The following is a 6,020-nucleotide window of genomic DNA, read 5'->3' on the forward strand; positions in this document are numbered from 1 at the left end:
TGCCTTTGTTTGATGGCATAGGTCATTCGCCTTTTTTGCAGTGTCCGAGACGTTTCACATGATGGACGCTTCCAATCTTGGTCGACACGACCGACATTTGCCCCTTCAAGAATTTTGGCCTTCACACTTTCTTCCGACTAACCTTAGGCCCAAGATCCTCCCCTAGTTACTATTTTTCACCATCCAGAGGCGCTTTTTATCCATCCACCAGGTTTTTAGCCCATGACCTCCTACCCCTAAACAAACATCTCTACCACTTGAGCTATGACCTCTTTGGCTTGGCCTACACTCTCTGAAGGCTATATGTTAATTGATTCTTTCAAGAGAAGGCTAATCTAAAAACAAGAAGCCTTCAATATTTTTTTTAAATGAAATGTGTAAAATCTTCTTTTTGATTTAATATTTCTGTATTGATTTTTTACAAGTTAAGTTACATTAACGTTTAAAAAATGATTTAAAAAGATTAAAAAATACAACGTTAAAGTTTAAACCTAGCTAAGTAACTTTATTCCAATTTCCAATGTTCCCTAAATCCCTAGGCTATTGCCAAGTGGCTAGAACCTAGAGTCCAACACATAGTATTAGTAATAAATTAGGAAGTGGGCACTATATAAATATGGTTTATTTAGCCTTACCCAGCTCAACTTGCCTTTCAATTTTAAGTTTCCCACAGGCTCTTAGTGCTCACTATCTCAACTCTCCTCCACCCATTCCTCCACTGATAGTACCGCCCCAGTGCGCCCAATTTCCACACTCTATATCTACACGCTCGAGTCTCAATCCTCTAGAGCTTGTATGTTGTATGTAGTACCTACTACCCCCTCTCAACAATATGTTATACATAGTACCTATTACCCTTTTTCCATAGTACCCTTTTGCGATCTATGATCTATAGCTTGGGCATTGTAGATTGTAGTATATTATATCAAAGCCTTCTTCTTGGAGTTTGGAGCTATCTAGAGGCTAGAGAAACCTTAGGCTAGTCAAGAATCTAGGAACTTGGAGGCTGGAGAAAGCTTAGGCTAGTCAAGAATCTAGGAAGCCGGAGGTTGGAGGAGATTGTTGATGGTAGTAGCTAAAGATGCAAATCAAGTTCTCAAATCTCTACGAGTGTTCAAGGTATACAATAACTTTTTACTCCGGTATATTGTTTAGAGAGATTGTGTGTGTGCACTACTTGCAAAGAGAGAGAGAGAGAGAGAGAGAGAGAGAGAGAGAGAGAGAGAGAGAGAGAGAGAGATGAATAGCAAGAACTTCTGCCAATGCAAAGAGCGAAGGGAGTCAAGGACTTAGGGAAATAGGTAGCGAGAGCGTGTAGTAGTGACTCTTGACATTGTGGAGCCTGCCCTAGGTAACAGCTCAGCGTTACAAGCTATCCTTGTCCACATCACCATCCAATGCTAGCATGTAGAGTGCATATCAATTTTCAATTGGTTGTGTGAACATTGTTTTCAAAATGGCTTTCCAACTAGATTTCATTAATAGCTTACATGTAGACTAAATTTTTACTTTAGGGTTAGAGAGGAGCACCTATGGTGGTTGATGCTTAGTAAGCAAAACTATTTTCAGATCATCGTCATCTGGCAGAGCTTTTAAAGCAGTGAGATGCTAGATGATTGAGCCTAAAGTGCAAATGTTCTTAGAGAGATTCAGATTCTTTCACTTTTTTACCATAAAGCTTATGTTTTAAGAAAACCTTTTAATTATTAATTTTGTTTCCAAAAAGATTTTTGTAGTGAACAATGGGCATCGAGGGCTACAAGTCATCAACCTGCTGGGAGTAGAGTTGCAACAAAGGGTTGTAGGTTGTCAGTTAAGGTTGCAAGCTATTAACATTTGAGGCGACGAGTTGCAACACACATCAGGTAAAGGTGGCGGCAACCTCATTTCGATACATTCTAGGACTGTAGATGGGAGCAACAATAACAGGGCTTTGAAGCCATCAACACCACTAGTAGAAGCATCAAGTTGGAAGGTGCTAGGCTGAGTTCAGATCTGACATGCAACATAGTATCACGTAGGGAAACCAACTGGTAGAGTGGTGGTGTGATGGACATACACAAACCCGACTGTGGTAGGTGCTGCGGGGCGATCAGACAACACTAGGTATGCTGCAATTCAATGGGTATACCCTTTATTACTTTAGGGTTAGAGAGGAACACATAAGGTGTTTGATGCTTAAGAATCATGCTATGCATAGATGGTGGTGTATATATATATATATATATATATATATATATATATAGAGAGAGAGAGAGAGAGAGAGAGAGAGAGAGAGAGAGAGAGAAGGGGGGTGGTAGAGTGGTGGTGATGGGCATACACAAACTCGACTGGCAATCGCTGTGGGGCAATCAGGCAACACTAGGAATGCTACAGTACAGTGGTCAGCTAGAGCTCCAATACCCTTTGTTACTTTAGGGTTAGAGAGGAACACCTAAGGTGGTTAATGCTTAAGAACCATGTTATGCATAGGTGAGAGAGAGAGAGAGAGAGAGAGAGAGAGAGAGAGAGAGAGAGAATGAATGAATGAATGAATGCTAAAGAGAGATGTGTTGCACTACCCAATGATGATATTGATTGGTTCTAGTTAAGCTTACACCAAGTACATGATTTTATAGGCTTAAAAGTCTTACCTTTGACACATCACAATGACACATGGCTAGGCCTATGTATCATATTCACACATAAAATGGCTATAAGAGGTTGTTCACACACACTTGCTCACGTAAATGAGTGTTCACACACGAACACAAGTGGGTACACACAAATGAGTGTTCACACATAAACACAAGCGGGGTATACACAAGTGAACACTCAATCACTTACTGACTATAAGAGATGGTTCACACACAGTTACTTACTTACACACATAAATGAGTGTTCACACACAGACACAAAGTGGTACACCAAGTGAACACTCAAATCACTTACTCACCTATAAGAGTTTGTTCACACACACTTACTCACATAGATGAGTAAGAGGTTGAACAACCTCTCACTCACCATAAGAGGTTGTTCACACACTCACATAAATGAGAGTTCACACACTTACTCACTTACTCACATAAATGAGTGTTCACACACAGACACAAGCGGATACACACAAGTGAACACTCAATCACTTGCTCACTATAAGAGGTTGTTCACACACACTTACTCACATAAATGAGTGTTCTCACACAAGCACAAGCGGGTACACACAAATGAGTGTTCACACACAAACACAAGTGAACACTCCATCTCTTACTCACTATAAGAGGTTGTTCACACACACTTACTCATCCCTCTCACATAAATGAGTGTTCACACACAGACACAAGAGGGACACACAAGTGAACACTCACTTACATAAGTGAGTGAGTGTTCCACAACACGGACACAAACAGGCACACGCACGTGAACAGTAATGTCCTAGGCAACATAGATTTTGTAATAGCTCAGTACAAGCTAGATCTCATTAATAATGGCTCCTCTACCTCAGCTTCACGCTACTTTTTCACAATGGCGTGTTCTAGCTCATCTCTATAGTAGGCTCCACCTCTTTTTTTGCAAAAGCAATCACACTCACTCACTCCCCACATCAACTTTAGTGTGGCTTCACATAGACTTCACACACACGACACTAGCTTACCATTTCTAGTTACCACCCATGCTAACTAGCAAGATGCCCCCCACTTCTATAAGAAGCCCTAGAAGCCCCCCTGGAATGTTCGAACACTTGTTCGCCTATGTTTGTGAATTCTCTTAGGCACATAGCCGCATCAGACGTGAAGGCTTCTTGTTTAGATTTGCCTTCTCTTGAAAGAATCAAGCTTCTTGTTTAGATTTGCCTTCTCTTGAAAGAATCAATTGATGTATAGCCTTCAAAGATTGTACGCAAAGCCAAAGAGGTGATAGCTCAAGTGGTAGAGAAATGTTTGTCTAGGACCAAGAGGTCCTCCTAGGCTCAAACTACGGACGCATAAAAAGCGCCTATGGGAGGATCTTGGGCGTAAGGTCAGTCGCTTGGAAAAAAGTGTGAAGGCCAAAATTCTTGAAATTTTTTTTTAATGCCAAATATTTTCTCTGCCTTCCCTAGAAAAAAACAAAAGCAACGCGGCTGAAAATTTTGAGATTGTGAATCCAATCGTAAGACAACTGGCAGCTGCCTGCGCGGGGGGGCCAGATGTCGGTCGTGTCGACCAAGGAATCGTCCATCATGTCATGTGAAACCCAAAACACAAAGGGTCCCGGACACTGCAAAAAAGGTGAATGAACCTAGAATGTCTGGACACTTGTCCACCTACGTTTGTGAATTCTCTTAGGCATCGGATGCGTTGTAACCACACAGTACACCACCTGGCGCTGCCATGGTCTCCCAACGCCATCACACCACGCAGGCCCGCCGACCCAGTTGCCTTTTGCACACCTAACTTAGCAAACTCACAAAATCGGATTAAATTTTTGAGTTTACTATCTTTAGTGCTAATATCCTTGAGTATCTTTAATTTTCTTCTTGAACGCTACAGTATATATATCTCACTGAGTTTGATTTTTTTACATTTGCTGCATCATCATGTGTGACTCACAACGATTGAGACAAATATGACTTTTGAAAAGCCTCTAGTTATTTATATTCAAAAGAATGATTTTTGACGGGCTGGGCTACCCTTAAAAATGATGGGTTTAGTAGAAATAATACCCGTTTTTTTCCATAATTTATCTTTTTTTTGACAGTCACTCAAGAGTAAGTGGTTGTAATTTACGACCAAATTACCAAAAAAGAAGAGAAAAAAAAAGGCATGACATGCGTCAAAAAGCAACCTTGTTAATAGCTCGTGTCAATTGGGTTGTAAAAGGATAAGCTTTGAAGATGAAGAAGACATACAATATCATAAAGTGGGCTTGATTCGAAATTAATACAAGTCTTTTTCTCAGGTGTAATTTTTAACTTTTAATCTTTAGTGCTAATATTTTCGAGAATCTTAATTTCCTTCAGTTTGCCTTCAACTTATAAGCTACTAATGTGGAAGAAAAACTACAAAATTTTTGCCCACAAACTAATTACCTCACGTTTGAATTTCAACATTTATGAGATAATATATTATAACTCAGAACAATTAAAAAAATTACCGGGCCATATTTTACTAACTTCTAGTATGGTTTTAAAAAAGGCCTCTTGTAATTTATAGTGCTAGTCGATTAGGCTATAAAAACGATGAGCTTTGAAGTTGAAGGATCATAAGGTGAGATAGACTCACGAAAGATAAAAAGTTTATTTCATTTTTCATTTTTCATTTTGAGAGGACTCTTGGACAAAAACCTTGGCTACAATTTAATGAATTTTGTGGGAGATTTGAACTGGTTTTATTATTCAGGTGTATTCCTTTTAAAGAAAGCAAATAAAGTGCTAGTCTAAATAGAAGGCTTTTGTGTCAATTATTTTTTTCCTAAATACATAAATTTTCTCAAAGGAGAAACTTGGTTGATATTGATGCTAAATTTGTCTTGCTTTGCAAAAGTACAAGATATGTACAATACCTTTTTCAGGAGTATCTTGATCGCTATATTTGGACTAGGCTTGGAAGTTTTTAGTTGAAGAACACCTAAAACATAGATGCACTCTGTTTGATATTGTATGCTTAGATGTGGGTTGCCTTCAAAAGCACAAGAAATGTTGGAGAAGCTCTAACTTTGACATGCTGTTGGCTAGGATCTAGACGGGTTATAATTTCATGCTTACTGGATTCAATAGGCTTCCTTTCTTTGTTGGTAGGAACGCATCCTTGATTGTAGATTGGGTAAGTAGATGTGGTGAGAAACAAAGATGTAGTTGAAAATGTCTTTGTGAGATCCCTATCCCTCTATCTAGAAATAATATGGTAGCATAATCACACTAAGGGTAGAGCGATGACTCACTTGGGGCCTCATATCCCAATATATCCCGGGGCCTCATATCACTCGGGGCCTCATATCACAATATATCCCGATGCTTGGCTATTCTGTTAGCTCCTCTCATTCTGACCACAATAATCCTTACA

This window comes from Cibotium barometz, chromosome 29 (genome assembly GCF_041138505.1).
Source record: "Cibotium barometz isolate CiBa-2024 chromosome 29, ASM4113850v1, whole genome shotgun sequence".
Classification (NCBI taxonomy): domain Eukaryota; kingdom Viridiplantae; phylum Streptophyta; class Polypodiopsida; order Cyatheales; family Cibotiaceae; genus Cibotium; species Cibotium barometz.